At 50.8% G+C, this 17,669-nt stretch overlaps 1 protein-coding gene across 3 annotated transcripts in view; it reads left to right on the forward strand.

Moving 5' to 3' along the window:
• The first annotated feature begins 11,150 nt into the window (after nt 1-11,150).
• LOC103250014 (60S ribosomal protein L17) overlaps nt 11,151-17,669 on the forward strand; it is a 24,607-nt gene continuing 18,088 nt past the window's right edge. Inside the window, exons 1-2 of one of the 3 annotated variants that reach the window (XM_021707808.1) lie at nt 11,151-11,160; nt 15,435-15,442. The gene's annotated coding sequence lies outside the window, so the exon portion shown is untranslated. Of the gene's footprint in view, nt 11,161-12,888; nt 12,904-15,434; nt 15,443-17,669 lie in introns of those variants that run through there. The other 2 variants (XM_021707810.1, XM_021707809.1) reach the window with 2 other exon arrangements.

A 17,669-nucleotide genomic window follows, 5' to 3' on the forward strand; every position in this document is an offset into this window, starting at 1 on the left:
CAGTTCCCGCGCTTAGGGGCATGGGAATGAGGGTGGCACACGCCGCTGGGCGCGCTTCTGGGGCGGAGACGGGAGGAGATCCCCCCGGGGAACGTGGGCATGGTCCAGGACGCGGGGTGACTGCTTGGCGAATGCAAAGCCCCTTGTCTGTAGAGGCAGGGGTTCGCTCTGTCGCCCTGGCTGGCCCCCAGCGATCCTCGGCCTCCCAACGTGCTGGGACTACAGGTATGAGGCCCCGCACCCGGCCTGGGCAACCTCTGGTGTCTTCCCCTGGTGTCCTCATCTCTCCTTCCCTTGCTTGATCCGGGCCCCAGGCGCTGCCGAAACCCCGATCCCGCTGCATCTGCGTCCAGCTCTGGGGAGGTGGGGGAGAGGAGGAAGCCTGGGAGGTGGGTGGCACCCCAAGAAGGAGTGGCATCCAGGGTTAGGCTGGGAGGGAGGGAGGGGAATACTTCCAGGGGAGGCTGTGCCTTGGGGTGCCTAGATGGCGAGTAACTCCCTCCACAGAGCTGACCACCCCATTAGAAGGAGCCCCGCAGCTGCCCCGGCCTTCCTTCCCGTTCTTGCCGGCCGAGCTGAGAAAGCGGAGTGGAGAGATCCAGTGCAGTGAGAAGGACCTGTCCCCTCCGCCAAGCGCGTCCTGGCAGCTGCTCCAGGAGCAGTGCGAGCAGTCACCTTCTTAGTCATCAGCAATGGAACAGGCTCTGGGTAAGTCACACAATAGAGGAACTCACTCGAGGACAAGGAGGAGAAGCCAGGTGAGGAGGACACACTCAAGCTGATGGCCCAGGGCCTCGCTGCGGGTGGGTCTGCAGACTCCACGGCCTGGCTGCTCCCGTCCTCCAGTGCTCGCAGGCTCTGGCCCTCTTGGCTGCAGTCACTCATTAACCAGGCACCTGCGGTGCCACTGCTCGAACTGAAACTCAGCGGTCTGTGTGTACGCAAGTGCGAGTGGCACCGGGTGCCCTGCTCTGTCCACTGGCATCTCCCTTCACTGACAGACTGCGGTAGGGCAGTAGCTCCATTTTACAGATGGGAAAACCAAGTCTTGGACAGGCTGCACGTTTGAAGACAGTGGGTCTCCCCACTCTCCTCTGTTCTGGGTTGGATTTGGCCAAAGGACGTGTAAATGCCGGCCCTTGGCCACCTCATCTCCCTCTCCTTAGTGGCTGAGGTGGGGGGTAAACTGAGACCAAAAATCCCCCTCCCAGCTCTGCGCTGCTCAGAGCCATGGTCCCTGGAACATGGGCTGGAAAACATCCTTGGAAAACCTGGCCCACTTGAGATGCCCCAGGGAGCAGGGTGTTTTGCAGGGCACCGGTGCAGAGAGGTCACAGGTGTTGGTCACCCTGCCTAGAAAACAAAACCATAAAGCAGGCCCGACAAAATGAGGACCCAAGGTGTAACTGCAAGGCGGTGAAACCACTCCAGTCCTCCTGCTCGTTGTGGGAGCGCCCCCCCGTGTCTCCTGCTAAAACTTCACGCAAGGACACAGTCACAGTCTCAGGGTCAGGATGCAGTGTCGGCTGTTCTGCTTCCTGCTTCCCAGGAGGAGGGGGTCGGAGGAGCCTCCCGCCAGGAGGACTCGCAGTTGAGGAGGCTGGAAACTGCTGTTGTGTCATAGTCAAAATGCCAAGGCCTTGGGCTCCCCCCGCAGAGGACTCTGGTCATTCTTGAGACTCATCTTGTGTTGGAGAGACGAATCCCCCTCTTACATGGGAGCCCATGTCCCACCACGAAGATCAAAAACAAACCCTCTCCTCCCAGCCACCCCAGCAGCTACAGCCCGCCCTGAAGCATCAGCCAAGCTCTGGGCAGGAGGTGAGGAGTGCACAGCCCCACCCACCTGCCGGCGCAGCCAGCTCTGACCTTGGGCCGATGGAGTCTCCACCAGACACCCCCACTGAGAGGCCTGGGCGGTGCCATCTGCCTGAGCATGTCCTCCTCGCCAGCCTCCTCCCTGGTGCCCTCTGAGTGAGTCCCTCTTTTGTGTGGCTTACCCAGAGTCTGTTCTGTTGCTGGTAACTAAGAAGGTGACTGCACCCCAGTGCTCATCGAGCAGTTGCCGGGAGAAGCGCTAGACCCAGCACCCCACGGAGAGTTCTGGAGCCACCCTGCCCTCACAAGACGATGTAGAAAGTTCATGGTGTTCGTGACCAGCCTGGGCAACTTGTTGAGACCTCGTCTCTACAATAAACCAAAAAATTAGCCGGGCGTGGTGGTGTGTGCCTGTAGTTCTGGCTACTCGGAAGGCTGAGGTGGAAGAATTCCCAAGCCCAGCAGGCCGAGGCTGCGTGGCCATGAGTGTGCCAGGTGGCCGGGAGCGTGCCCCTGCACTCCAGCCTGGGCAACAGAGTGAGACTCTGACAGGAAGGAAGGAAGGAAGCTAGCTTACGGTGCCCAGAGGCTGGGTGCAAGAGTGCCCTGATGTCTCGAAATACAAGTCACATGCCTTGATCAGCTTGGGCTGCCATAACAAAACACCATAGACTGAGTGACATGGACAACAGAAATGCACTTTCCCCCAGTTCTAGGGGCTAGAGGCCAAGATCGGGGTGCCAGAGTAGGTGGACTCTGGTAGGGGCCTTCGTGGCTTCTCAGTGGTTGCCTTGTCACTGTGTCCTCACGTGGCAGGGAGGGAGGGATCTGGTGTCTCTTCCAAACAGCACTAGTCCCACCACAGCGCCCGACCCTCGTGGCCTCGTCTAACCCTGAGAACCTCCCAAAGGCCCTGTCTCCAGGGACACAGGGTAGGGCATCCACAGACATATTTGGGGGAGACACAACCCAGATAAGGGTTTAGACTACATTTTCTTTTTTTTTTTTTTTTTTTGAGTTGGAGTCTCACTCTGTCACCCAAACTGGAGTGCAGTGGCTGCTCCCGGCCACTGCAGCCTCGACCTGCTGGGCTCTGGCAATCCTTCCACCTCAGCCTTCCAAGTAGCTGGAACTACAGGCGCGCGCTACCACACCCAGCTAATTTTTTTTTATTTATTGTAAAGATGAGGTCTTGCCAAGTTGCCCAGGCGGGTCTCGAATCCACGGGCTCAGGCAATCCACTCACCTCCGCCTCCCAAAGGCACGGGATTACAGGCTGAGCCACTGAGCCCAGCTTAGACTACATTTTCTAACCTAAACAAATGTTTTACCACATTATAAAGGTAAAAAGAAACACACAGAATTGTGAATTTTTTTTAGTCAGAGTCTCTGTCATCCAAGCTGGAGTGCAGTGGCTCAATCACAACTCACCACAGCCTCAACCCCTGAGCTCAGGCAATCCTCCCACCTCAGCCTCCCAAGTGCCTGGGAGTACAGGTGTGCACCATCATGCCTGACTAATTTTTCATATTTTTTTGTAGAGACAAGGTCTCACTATTTTTCCCAGCCTGATTGCGAACTCCTGGGCTCAAGGAATCCTCCTACCTTGGCCTCCCAAAGTGCTGGGATGACAGGCCTGAGCCACTGTGCCCAGCTGAAACTAATTTTGATAATAGATTTAACTCAACATATCCAAAATATTGTCCTTTTAACATGCTGCCAATGTAAAACATTATTAATGAGATATTTTGCATTCTTGCTTTGAAATCCAGTGTATATCACACTTACAGCACATGTCAGTTCAGATGCCATTTTTCAAGGGCTCAGTAGCCACTTGCAGCCAGGTGCTAGGGCTCATGTCTGTCATCTCAGCACTGTGGGAAGCCGAGGCAAGAGGGTTGCCTGAGTCCAGGGGTTCGAGACCAGCCTGGGCGAGACCTCATCCCCACAATAAATCAAGAAATCAGCCAGACATGGTGGTGTACACCTGTGGTTCCAGTTACTTGGAAGGCTGAAGAGGAAGGATCACCTGAGCACAGTAGGTCGAGGCTGCGGTGGCCAGGAGAGTGCCACTGCGACAGAGTGAGACTCCAACTCAAAAAAAAGTCACTTGCAGCTAACAGCTACTGTACTGGACAGTGTAGCTCTAGCCTTCTAAAACTAAAACAATTCCAGCTACTTGGGAGGCTGAGACAGGAGGATCACTTGAGCCCAGGAGGTCAAGGCTACAGAGAATTATGATAACACCACTGCATCCAGCCTGGGCAACAGAGCAAGACCCCATCTCCTAAAAAAAAGAAAAAAAAAAAGAAACTAAAACAAATTGTAGAGATCAATGAGTACAACCGTTCACAAAATAGATCATGAAACCAAGACCCAGCCAGATGAACGGACTGGCTCAAGGTTACACAGTGGCAAAAAGGCAGAGCTGGGACAGGAATTCAGGCTTGTGATTCCAAGAGCAGTGTTCTCCCCCTGACCTCTTCCTATTCAAAGACGGAAGAGATGAAGGGCTAGGAGGATGGGACTTAGGAGACCAGGAATAAAGTGCCATTGGTTCAAAGAAAAAAAAAAGAACAGACACAAACATGATTCCAACACGCATTTACCAAGCCCCTGCCATGTGCCTGGTGCTGAGAACTTAAAAAGAAATGGAAAATGTAAATGAATGCATGGCCACCCAGAGCAGAGAAGAGGCTTAAGGGAACCAAACTGCTGGGAAAGTTTGCTGGGTGGGGGAGACCGAGAAGCCCTTAGAGGACCAGCAGCCCAGCTCCCCTCCTGGCCACACACGGCCCTCCTGGCCACACGTGGTCCTTCTGGCCATTTGCTGCCCGCAGGACTGGAAAACAGAGTGGCAGGCCCCCCAGGAGCGGCCTCCTGCCAGCCTGGCTCTGGGTTCCAGGTGTCACATGGCAGCTGTGCCCTGATGAGCTCAAGGCCTGAATCTGGGGTGGCTAGTCAGCATTGGCAGCAAGATTCCGGGAGGGCCCTCTGTCTCGTGGCCCCGGACGTTCACAGGCATCACGCAGAATAAGCATGGGCATGCGAGCTCACACGTAGACCTGCTCAGGACCTTCAGTACATGGGTCCTGTCCATGGCTCGGCCCCCAGACCCCTCACGGGCTGCACGCCTTTCATGGACCGGCCAAGTGGGCAGCAGATCCTGGCCTCCCGCCACATTCCCTTTCTCCCCGGCATCCCACCGGCCGGCCGTGCCTCTGGTTCCCTAAATCTGCCTCCAGCACAGCCCCATGACCCCTGGGGCTGCCGAGCACACGGGGAGGGACTGGTCTACACTGAGGTGAGCCATGAGTAAAAATACCCACTGGACTCAGAAGACTACAAAATCAAAGAACATACAATCTCATACAGGCAATTTCTGATGCTGCTGACATGTTGAGAGGACAAGAGGTTGGACAGACTGAGTTAGGGAAAACACATGAGGAAGGCTGCTTCCACCTGTTTCTTTTGATAACGCAGTTGCTGGAGAAAATTTAACTCCCCATGCAGCTCACGTCTGTTGCTGCTGGCCGTCCTAAAGCCTGTGGCCTGCTTCGCACCAGCTCTTCGGCTTCAGATGTCTGCCTGCATTTCTTCCTCAAAGAACTTTCCCTGACCCCTGGTCTGGGTTTCTCACAGTACCTTGGTAGGTAATTATTTATTTGGCTGTTTAGTTAACGTCCATCTCCCTGTTAGAGTATAAGCTTCACGAAAGCCACAGGTGGGCTTGTTTTTGGCTCATGATTCTCCCAGAGCCCAGAACAGAGCCTGGCATGTAAAAAGAGCTCGATAAATATTGGTTGAGTGATTGCATTAAAGTGTGCTGTGGCCAGATGGAGTGACTCATCCCTGTAACCCTAGCGATTTGGAAGGCTGAGGAGGGAAGACTGCTTGAGGCCAGGAGTTCAAGATCAACCTGGGCCGGGAGTTCAAGATCAACCTGGGCAAGATCAACCTGGGCATATATATATGTTTTAAGACAGTCATGGTGACACGCACCTGTAGTCCCAGCTATTTGGGAGGCTTAGACAGAAGATGCACTTGAGCCCAGGAGGTCAAGGCTGCAGTGAGTTATGATCACACCACTGCACTCCAGCCTGGGCAGCAGAGCAAGACCCAGTCCCTAACAATCAATCAATCAATAATATAAATAAATAATTTTAGCAAGTATGACACGCATCTCCAAGAAGGGGGCAGAGTATTCTGCGTTTGCTGAGTAGATTTGACCCCAGAGCCCTCATCCAGAGTTGAGTGAGCGTTCAGAATTCCCCTGGAGCTCAGTCTGGGAGGCGTCAGGTCAAGGAGCACAGAGGAAGTGAGTGGAGCCTAGCCACAAGCTAGTCTGCAGTGCAGCCTCACCCTCCCACGCTGCAGGGAGCTTGGGGCGGGATTGACTTGCTTTCTGTGTGTTTCCCTCCTTTGCAAACCTTGAGCTGCCGTGTCCTGAAATCTTCCTTTCAGGAAAGTTGTCTGAGCTACTCTCCTTAGGAGCTGTCTTCACGCAGGTCATCCGTGCTGCTCACTCAGGGATGCACGCTTTTCTCCTGCATTTTTGTGGGCAAGGAACAGGTGAAAAGTTGGGGCTCGCTGGGGTCTGTGGAGTTCAAAGGAACTTTCCCGAGACACCTGCCGGGCCAGGCCCAATTCTTTTGGGAGAGGCAGCGCACAGTCATTGGCAACATCATCGATCAGCTCAGAGGACAAGACTCAGGGAACGTTTGCCAAGCTCCACGCTCCAACCCACAAATGCAGGCATCCGTGCACACACACACAAACACACACACACAAATCCAGAGTGGCTCCACTCATGGTGTTGTCTAATTTGCTAGGCTAATAATCTTCTGCAAACGAGGCCAACACACAAAAGCTGAATGAGCTAGGTGCGGTGACTCACGCCTGTAATCCCAGCACCTTGGGAGGTGGAGGCAAGAGAATTGCCTAAGTCCAGAGACTCTAGACCAGCCCGGGCAACTTGGTGAGACCTCATCTCTACAATAAATCAAAAAATTAGCCAGGCGTGAAGGTGTGCACCTGTGGTTCCAGCTACTGAGAAGGTTGAGGCAGAAGGATTGTCTGAGCCCAGCAAGTCAAGGCTGTGGTGGCCATGAGCGTGCCATTGCACTCGATCCTGGGCGACAAAGTAAGATTCTTACTCAAAAAAAATCTGAATGAGCACAGATGCACTCAGCCAGGAGCTCTGGGTCCTGGACAGGCCTGGAGGGCAGCCCTTCCAGGAGAGGCTCATGACCAGCACTTGTGCAGGAAACACAGCCCAGCGAAGCCAGCAGAGGCTGGGAATAATTGCCAAGTGACAGACTGCAGGACTAGCTCTCCAAGATATGCTCATTCTAAATGCTCTAGGCATTCCCAAAGCTCTGGAATGAAGTAAACCTGATTCCATGTGGTCCATTTTCTAGCACAATATGTTGCAAAGAACTGACCCCAGAAGATACAGAGTATCTGAATAGACCAGCAGCCACAGAAACAGTGGATACTATGAGAACCATCTTATCCACCCTCCTATCCCAAGAATCAAGGGTATGAGGTCCCTTAAGCTCATTTTTTTTCCTTTTAATTTTTTTTTAATTTTAAAGATGTGGGGTACAATTCAGGGTTAGGGATGCAAATATTCATTATGCAGGTACCCTTGTGGATGAGGTGTGCCCCCCTTCCCCAGGCAGACTCCCACTACTGCCAATCCCGCTTGCCCCCATCCCACCCCCTGCAGTTTCCCGCTACTGACAATCATTCTCTTATAGTATTAGGATAATTGTTCAAGGTCTGCTTATGAGTGAGAACATATGATACTCAGTTCTTTGTTTCTGTGAAAGATCACTCTGTATTAGAGACTCTAAGTTGATCCAGGTTGCTGTGAAGTTCATGATTTTGTTCTTATGGCTGCATAATAGTCCATGAAATTAAGCACATTTCTTTAAACCACCAAACTGTCAGCTAAATCCAAGCGTTCTCCACTCTGGTATGTACAGCAACACAGCTAGAACAAATTTACAACCTTGCTGCTGAATTACTAATGACCGCTAACCTCAACTGGTCTTTAATGCTGTCCAGCAATAAAATGGTGCTTATGTGGACCACTTCCCTCTTCTACTTCCCTTCTAGACAGCCCTGGGCTCCTCTCCTTCCTAAGCCGCCAGTCTCTCCCATCACTCTCAGTTAGTGCCCTGACTTCCCACGGAATCGGGAGAATAAAAACAGTCAAAAGTGAACACTGCCACTCCCGTCTGCATCTGCACCATGCCTAGCCCCTTTCCTGTTGCTGGCAATGGGCAGTCTGCACTCCTGCCTAAATGCACTCACACCCACATCCACACCAGATCCCATCCCCGGCCACTCACACAAGGACGTCACTCCCACGACTCTTCCCTCCCTGCTGGGATATTTCCATCAATGTGCAAACATGTTAGCATTTCTCCATCCCCCCAAAATTATCTTGACTCTGGTTGGGCACGGTGGCTCACGTCTGTAACCCCAACACTTTGGGAGGCCGAGGCAGGAGGATTGCTTGAGTCCAGGAATTCAAGACCAGCCTGGGCAACAGCAGGATCTTGTCTCTACAAGTTTAAAAAAAAATTAGCTGGGTGTGGTGGCACATGCCTGTAGTCCCAGCTTCATGGGAGGCTGAGGTAGGAGGATCACCTAAGCCCAAGAGATCGAGGCTGTGGTGAGCCAAGATCGTGCCACTGCACACCAGCCTAGGCAACAGAGTAAGACCCCCCCAACTAAAAAAAGATTATCTTGACTCCAGACGCATCTGACTTTTCTGCAGTCATTTATAGTAAAATCCCTCTAAAAAGTCACCCATGCTCCCTGATCCAAATTCCTCTCCTCCTATTACCTCTAAAGCTTGAACCTGGCTCAGGCCCTGCCCCTACCACTTGGTCCAGGTGGTCTCCATGGGACAACACCTGCCCTCAGCCCTTGCCACCTCCTCGAAGCCCCTCTGATTCTCCTCCTCCCTCACTGTCCCTAGAACTCATAGTGGGAGAGCCTCTGGGTTCAGTTATCTGGACCTCTTCCTTCCTGCTTCTCTAAATCACTCCGTGATCATCTCGCCTACCCACAAGCCTCCAAAGCCATCTACCTGGGATTCTCGGATCTCTTCCTCCAGCCTGAGCCTCCTGGAAGCAGAGGATTGTCTGAGAAGATTGTCTGATTTGCCTCGGGACCAATCAGAGACTGAGGCAGAAGCTGGAAGAAATGGGTGTTTAATCTGATCCTGCAGGATCAGGAAGCTAGCTGGTGTATTCATGCCACGCCCCACTGTGCAACTCAGAACGTGTACCCCATAGCCCCTGCCCCAGTCTATGACTAAATTAAGGGCTCGACTCAAGATCTCCTAAGCCCTTCACCCGTTCCAAGGCCGAATTAGCAAGGCCTACAGGCAGTTCCAATATGGCCCAAGATTTCCTAATCATGTTGACATTTTAGAGTAACTTTTGAGGTTTGGACTTTAAATTTTATAGTTCCTTAGGGTGGGGGGGAGCTACCTTGGTACATTTAGATAAATAACTTTGAATCAAATATGAGAAATATAAGAAAGCCCTGTTTCCCAAGCCTTGGCCCATAATATTCCATGAACAGTCTATATCCTGAGACACCTGGAAGGCATCTCAAACACAGCATGTCCGACGGGAACCCTCAGGCCTCCCCAAATCCATACCTGCTTAGTCTTCTGTCTCAATAAATGGCGGGCGAATCCTCCCAGTCACTCCAGCCAAACATGCCTCAGCTGTGATGTCCTCCGTCTTCTCCCACATCCAACAGACCCCAGGACTCCACTTGGAAGGTTTTTCCCAGATCCTGCCTCCTCTGAGTACCAGCATCGCCCCCACCATGTTTCACCTGAAACAAAGCCACCTGGAATGCCCCCCGGGGACCCTTCAATTTGTTCATTACAGAGATGAGCCCTTGCTCCCAAGGCCCCCTTCACCTCCCGATGTGAATCCATGTCACTCTCCCCTGGCCTAGTCCCTCCTCATTCTGACCCTGGAGGCTGTAGCTACCCCACCATGTTGGCTTCTGATTGACCCCTGTTCCGGAAAGACCTCTAAGGCGTCCAGTGTATCTTCTGTTGCTGGTGCCCTTAGGTCAGAACAACCCTGCCATTATCTGCTTCAGTGTCCCACAGGCTCCTTGGGAGTGTGACGCCCTGCTCTGTGGTGCTCCAGTAGGCCTGGGGTCATGGGGCAGGAACTTGCCATCGCCTCATGGCTTCTGCTGCTATGTCCTGATTAAATGTTTCTTTCTGAGAAATGTGGGCCTCTTTCTTTGGCCTCTCAGCTTGCTCAGACTTTGGGGGTAGGTTTGCATAGACCAGCCACCCGCAAGACACCCTCCCACTGTCCTTTGAGCCCCCAGGCATGCTCCACCTCAGGGCGCTCACGTTCGGGGTTCCCTCTGCTGCTCTCTCAGGAGTGCCTGCCACCCCCCCCCAACACTCGCCCAAGTCTTGGGCAAATGTCGCTGTCTCTGTGAGGCCTCCCAGACGGCCCTACCATCTGACATGTTCTCTATCTTAGCGACTTATTTGTGTACAGCCTGCCTTCCCCCACTGAGATAAAAGGATTTCTGTCTCTGGATCATTGCTCCCTGTGTTCCCGGTGCCAGGACTTAATACATACTTGTTGGATAAATGCATGATAAGTTCTGAAACTATTTAAACTTTTTCAGAGCCAGACAAAGGATAAAAGTGTCAAAATCTTTGTACAAAGCCAGAATAGCACAAATAACAAATCTGACAAATATCAAAGTGAAACTACAAATTTGTCTTATTTTAAGTATTTTATATAAAATATTAGCAAAGAAAGCTCAACGGTGCATTAAAAGGCTACTATATCATGACTAATTGAGGTACATTCAACCCAGAAATGCAAGCAAGCATGGCCCAACACAAGGAAATCTATAGCTATAGGTCACCACATTTAATGGCCAGACACAGCGGCTCATACCTGTAATCCCAGCACTTTGGGAGGCCGAGGAAGGAGGATCACTTGAGGTAACATAGCAAAACCTTGTGGCTACAAAAACTAAAAAATTAACCAGGTTTGTTGGCACACACCTGCAGTCCTGTCTACTCAGGAGGCTGAGATAGGAGGATCCCTTGAGCTGAGGAGGTCAACATTAGAGTGAACCATGATCACAACCTGGGTGTCAGAACAAGACTGTCTCTAATAATAATAATAATAATAATAATAATAATTCACCACATTTATACATCAAAAGTGAATCTAAAATATTTTCAACAAGTTTTTTTAAGAAAATAGAAGCTGGGCTCGGTGGCTCAGCCTGTAATCCCACACCTTTGGGAGGCTGAGGTGAGTGGATTGCCTGTGCCCGTGGGTTCGAGACCCACCTGGGCAGTGAGACCTCATCTCTACAATAAATCAAAAAATCAGCCGGGCGTGGTAGCGCATGCCTGTAATTCCGGCTACTCGGAAGGCTGAGGCGGAAGGATCGCTGGAACCCAGCGGGTCGAGGTTGTGGTGACCGGGAGCGGCCACTGCACTCCAGTCTGGGTGACAGAGTGAGACTCTAACTCAAAAAAAAAAGAAAATAGAAATAAGATAATTTAATAACAAGGGTGATTGCATACTTAATATATGAAAGCCTCCACTTTTTCAATATCATAGTGAAAGACTCTCCAAGCAGTGTATAAACACAAAAGATGAAAATAAAACATAAACTTAGTTATACAAATTGTAAACTCTGCAGTGAAAAAGTTCAAAGATAATTTAAAACTAAGTTATAAAATATTCCTTACAATTTTTTTTTTTAAGTTAGAGTCTGACTCTGTCACCTAGGCTGGAGTACAGTGGCACAATCGCACGATCACAGCTCACTGCAGCCTTGAACTCCTGGGCTCAGGCGATCCTCCTGCCTCAGGCTCCCAAAGTGCTGGGATTACAGGCATCAGTCACAGTGCCCAGTCTACAAAATGTTTTAAAAGACAAAAAATCGAACCGGGCTTGATGGCTCATGTCTGTCATCCCAGCACTTTGTGTAGCAGAAGGGAGAGGATTGCCTGAGCTCAGGGTCTTGATTTAAATTTAAATTTAAAATTTAAATTAAAAAATTAGCTGGATGTGGTGGTGTGTACCTGTAGTTCTAGCCACTTGGAAGCCTGAGGCAGAAGGATTGCCTGAGCCCAGCAGGTCAAGGCTGTGGTGGTTGTTAGTTAGAGTGAGACTCTAACTAAGAAAAAAAAAAAAAAAATCCCAGCCAGGCGTGGTGGTGATGACTGTAATTCCAGCACTTTGGGAGGCTCAGGTGGGACAATTGCTTGAGCCCAGGAGTTCGAGATCACCCCCTCCAGCCAACTTCAAGACTACTGGTCCTCAAAGCAGGTGCCAGTTTCTGGGATGTTTTGGAAAGGTGTAGGAGCATTTATTGTTTCAGTGATTGGGGGATTACTGGGATTTGGGGAGTGGGAAAGAAGGTTTATTGTCCTGCAAAACAAACAAACAAGCAAAAAGGAATTACTGCATCTGTGTCCAACACAATGCTTTAATCCTGGTGGGTGTTCATATAAGTGAAAAATCCTGTTTCCTATGGTCTAAGTCAAGTATACAATGCCACTAGTGGTTGTGCAGGTTATATGCTGTCCAATCTCGGGATGCTATCCTCATTTCAGAAATCATAGATTTTGATATTTATTGTGCCATTTTTCTGGCAGATGGCAATGAAGTGTGTTGTTCTAACAAAATTGGTGTTATGTGATAGTTTTTCTAAAGCGTGGAGGCAAAGTATCCTGAGGGAGTCCTTCTTCTAATTTGCATGCAGATGACATATGGGACTTTTGTCGGTTTTTTTGTTTGTTTCTTTTTCTGAGTCAAGGGTCTCACTCTGTTGCCCTGGCTGGAGTGCAGCGGCACGATCATGGCTCACCGCAGCCTCAACCTCCTGGAGTCAGGCAACCCTCCCAGCTGGACTTAAAGCCAGCTTAGCTCAAGGCTGGTGGTGGAGGAGCATTTGGGTTTGAGCAACACAGGAGAAGACAGTGACAATGCTAGCCGGGCTCGGTGGCTCAGCCTGTAATCCCACGCCTTTGGGAAGCTGAGGTGAGTGGATTGCCTGAGCCCGCAAGTTCGAGACCCGCCTGGGCAGCGAGACCTCATCTCTACAATAAATCAAAAAATCAGCCGGGCATGGTAGCGCATGCCTGTAATTCCGGCTACTTGGAAGGCTGAGGCGGAAGAATTGCTGGAGCCAGCAGGTTGAAGCTGCAGTGGCCGGGAGCGGCCACTGCACTCCAGTCTGGGTGACAGAGTGAGACTCCAACTCAAAAAAAAAAGAAAGTGACAATGCTGGTGTGTGCACAGACAGAGGAATCTCCCCACACACACATGCCATCTTATACCAGGGCACCCTCCCCCTCTCCAGCACGACAGAGCAGAGTCCAAAATGTTGCTCACGTTTGCTTTAGGGAAGAAGAACCCAGTAACATCAGATTCCCCAAGGGGTTCACTGACCCCCAAAGGGCTGGGCCACTGGGCTGACAGAGCCCTTCAGAGCTGGTTTGGCTCCAAATCCTCATCTGCTGTGGGTGGGCTTGGGTGCTGTGCACTCTATCCTCTGTCAGCTTCTGCTGCCCCTCTCTGTCACACTATCCAGACACTCAGGGGTCAGAACTGACTTCTAGGAACCAGGGGTGGCCCAACAGTCACCAGCTACCATGGACCCCACACGACTGCCGTGGGGAAGTGAGGTGTCTGCTTGTCTGGGGACAGGGTTTGCAGCCAGCAAAACCCTCCATGGCGAGAGGATTGCGAGGCCTGCCTGGCTCCCGCCCATTCCCCTTGGTCACTCTACTGCAGGGAGTGCCAGGAGGAATTTGAACCTGAAGGCTGCCACATCTGAGTTGGCTGAGCACCACCACACACTAGCACAAGCCAGTGTTCAGAGTCCCTGGAGCTCCGATACATCCCTCACAGTGTTAAACCCGAGACTCTAATCAGAAAGAGGGAGACCACAACAAACACACGAGGGTCTTTATGATGCAAACACACGAGGGTCTTTATTCAGGCTCGAGTCTGGGCTCACGCATGAAGCCCGTAGAGGCTTCATGAACCAGAGCCCTGATTCACAATGGCAAGCAGTTTTTATGCACAATTACAGAGGGAGGGGAAAGAACTTTAAATTTGATTTTACATGATTGGGTAATTTCTCCTAATGGGTACAGGAACACTTGGTATTGGTTGGTCCTTTCGTGGCTGTAACCTGACTGCCCGTGATTGACAGAAACCCACTTAACGGGCAGAGTAGGATGTCAGATAAGTTAGGTCCATTCAGTCACTGCGTGTAAATTAACCTGAGCCGGCAGGTAAAGGGTTACATTAGCCCTTTAAGTTTGCTGATCCAGCCCAAGGTATGCTTAGGAAAGCTTGTTTGCTTAACATTTACATAACATAACACGGTCATTATGGGACAACAAAAGTCAAACTTAACAAAGTTTTAAATATGAATGCTGCAAACACATACAGTGAATGTGGGGTAGAAATTCATATACTAATTCTGGGAATTTATAAAATATCACAAACGTCTTATAGCAAGGCGGTTTTTGTAAAGGTCTCTGATTCTCTCAAGTTTACATAGCCACTGCGGGTAAATTAACACTGGGATGAAAACCGGTGATATAGCAGTTGGCGCCTCAGAGTCTGCTCGATCTTGTAGGAATGTCTGAAAGGGGCTTATCGCTTTATCATTTACATCCCGTTGTAAAAGCAGAAGTTAGCCTGGAATTGGGGCTGACAATGCTTAACTCAAGAGTTCTAAATACAAACACTACTTAAGCCATTATACAATTGGTCACTACCCGACACCGACATATGCCTAATTCTACCGGGTCTGAGGTAGGATTTAAAGTACTAAGATTTCATAAAATACATGAGGTAGGAATACACAAAATATATAGTAAACATGAGGTAGGGATATATGAAATATAGTGAACTAAACACTACTTTTACAGCAAGTATGGCTTTTTAAGTTTCCTGGTTTCTTGGGTCTCTCAATAGCATGCTCTTAACCTAAGTCTATTTTTGTCCTCTCAACAGTCCCCAGAGAACAGAACCAAAGGAATGTGTGTCTGTAAAGAGGGAGATTTACTTTAAGGCAGTAGCGTGAGCCTGGAGGCAGCTTGGTCAATCCTTTTCTATTAAGGCCTTCAACTGGTTGGATGAGGCCCACCCACAGTATGGGGGGGGCAGCTGGTTTACCCAAAGCCATCCAGGGAGTCTCGGGAAGCCGGCAGAGCTAGCTTCCTCCTGGAGGGAGTGTGTGACCTGCAGGAGGGACAGTGCGGCCTGGGAGGTGGGATAGAGGCAGGAGTAACCTAGGGTGTGGGGTAAGGGCTGAATTTGCCCAAAGGACTTGCTGGGATGGCATGGGTGAGAGGGGAGGCCCCAGGGGCTGGTGCGGGGCCAGCTGCTTGGTGACAGGCTTGAGACGCCTCCACCGACATAGCCAGAACACGCCAACACACAAGGGGTCCCACGGCCGTCAGAGAAAATATGGGCAACCAGCGTGGGCTGATACAGCAAAAAGGCCAGATTTTCTGCTAAGTAAAGAAAAAAGCAAGACATAGAAAAGCATATGAGTGTGTGGAGTCAGTTGCTGCTTATATTTTTAAAGAGAAAATGCTAAGGCCAGGTGCCATGGCTCAGGCCTGTAATCCCAGCACTTTGGGAGGCAGAGGTGGGAGGATTGCTTGAGCCCAGGAATTGGAGACAAGCCTGGGCAACATAGCAAAGCCCCATCTCTACAAAAAAAGAAAAAGAAAAATTAGCCAGGCGTGGTGACGTCTGTAGTCCCAGCTACTCAGGAGGCTGAGGCAGGAGGATCGCCAGAGCCCAAAGGCTATGGTGAGCCACTGCATACCACGCTGGGAGACAGAGACCCCATCTCAAAAAAATAAATTAAATAAAGGGAAAATGCTTATAGATTCATGAACTATCCTTGAAAGCATTCCCAAGAAACAGGCCTTTTCAAGGTGTGGCTTTCTAGGCCTTTTGAATTGTTCACCCTGTGAAAGTATCAATAAATGAATAATGTTAAAAAGTTGTGGTGGGGGGAGCAGCCAGTTGTGCCAGGGGTCACCTTCCAATCCCAAGTAGGGCGGTTTTTTGTCAATTTGGCTGTGCCACAGCAGTCAGACAGTTGGTCAAATATTATTCTAGATGTTTCTGTGAGGGTGTTTTCCAGATCAGACTAACATTTAAATCAATAGGCTTTGGGTAAACCAGCTGCCCCCCCCATACTGTGGGTGGGCCTCATCCAACCAGTTGAAGGCCTTAATAGAAAAGGATTGACCGCATAAGGAAACGAGGGACTTTGGCCACCAAGCTGCCTCCAGGCTCATGCTACTGCCTTAAAGTAAATCTCCCTCTTTACAGACACACATTCCTTTGGTTCTGCTCTCTGGGGACTGTGAGGGATGTACCGGAGCTCCGGGGACTCTGAACACTGGCTTGTGCGAGAACAGAGGTGAGGGGCCTTTGCTACCTGTGGAGGACGGGGGTCTGAGAGTCACTTGTGTGGGCCGTGGTCACTGACCACGCTCTGAGGGCAGAGCTGTGAGGGGGCGGGTCTAGCCGGGCGGGCCTCTCAGTGCTTGGCACAAGCCCACCCGTGCTTCTCCCATGGACACCTCAAACACTCCCAAGCACGAACTGGTGGGTTCATCTGCTTCCTCCTGGTGCCTCCTCACAGTCTTTTCCTTTTTCCTCTTCCCTCTCCAAGTCCTGTCCCTTCCACGTCTTCGTTGTGAACAAGGTGACACCAAGAAGGCGAAAATAAAGATGCTGCTGGTTTCTCCCCAATAGGCTCCTGTCTGTCCATTTCAGTTCCCAGCCGGGGCTTCTGGGGCCAGCAGGTCTGCTGAGCAGGAATAGGGTCAATCTGCTGGTTACTTTGTCTCTAAGACCCAGACAATGCGTTGGACCCTGTTTCCAGCTTCTGTTGTTCAACCCAATTAAACCGGGAGACTCAAGTCAAGGTTTCTGGAGATGTCCCCTTGGACCTACAGGCCCTCGTCCTTGTGGAAATCCAACTCCATGCCCACCAGCAGGATGGATGAGGGAAGAGCATGCACCTGGAATTGCCTGACTTTATGTCAGAAACTCACAGAGCAATCACGGCTATTCCGCCAAATCAGTCAGTGGGTTCTGCATCCAGGCAAAGTCGTGCATGTTGTCCAGCCCTGACACCGCCCCAGCTACACATAGAAGAATTAGCGAGACCAGGACCCTGTTGCAGGGGCAGGCGGAATGGGTGAGTGCTCTCTTAGCTCACTGGTCTGGGGCCATCATGCAGCCAAGATGTGGCCACTGGTTGGGAGCTGCCGCGGCCCCACTGTGCTAGCCAATAAGAACTGGGCATGATCTCCACGGGGCTGGCCACTGTCCTTATCAGCACAGGCAGGGTAACAACACTCAGTGCAGTGTCTCTGTGGCCCTCAGGGCACGTCCACGTGGGAATGGCTGCCGCCATAGCCCTGACCTCACTCCCTACAGAGCCTCAGCAGGGAAAGCAGAGTCTTCAGAACTCTCTAGCCCAGGGGTCCTCAAACTTTTAAAACAGGGGGCCGGTTCACTGTCCCTCAGACCGTTGGAGGGGTGGACTATAGTTTAAAAAAAAACATGAACAAATTCCTATGCACACTTCACATATCTTATTTTGAAGTGAAAAAACAAAACGGGAACAAATACAATGTTTAAAATGAAGAACAAGTAAAGTTAAACCAACAAACTTACCAGTTTTTCAATGGGAACTATGGGCCTGCTTTTGGCTAATGAGATGGTCAATGTCCGGTTCCATATTTGTCACTGCTAGTC

The sequence above is a fragment of the Carlito syrichta genome, unplaced genomic scaffold, assembly GCF_000164805.1.
Source record: "Carlito syrichta isolate Samal-C Ts95f unplaced genomic scaffold, Tarsius_syrichta-2.0.1 Scaffold126426, whole genome shotgun sequence".
Taxonomy (NCBI): Eukaryota; Metazoa; Chordata; class Mammalia; order Primates; family Tarsiidae; genus Carlito; species Carlito syrichta.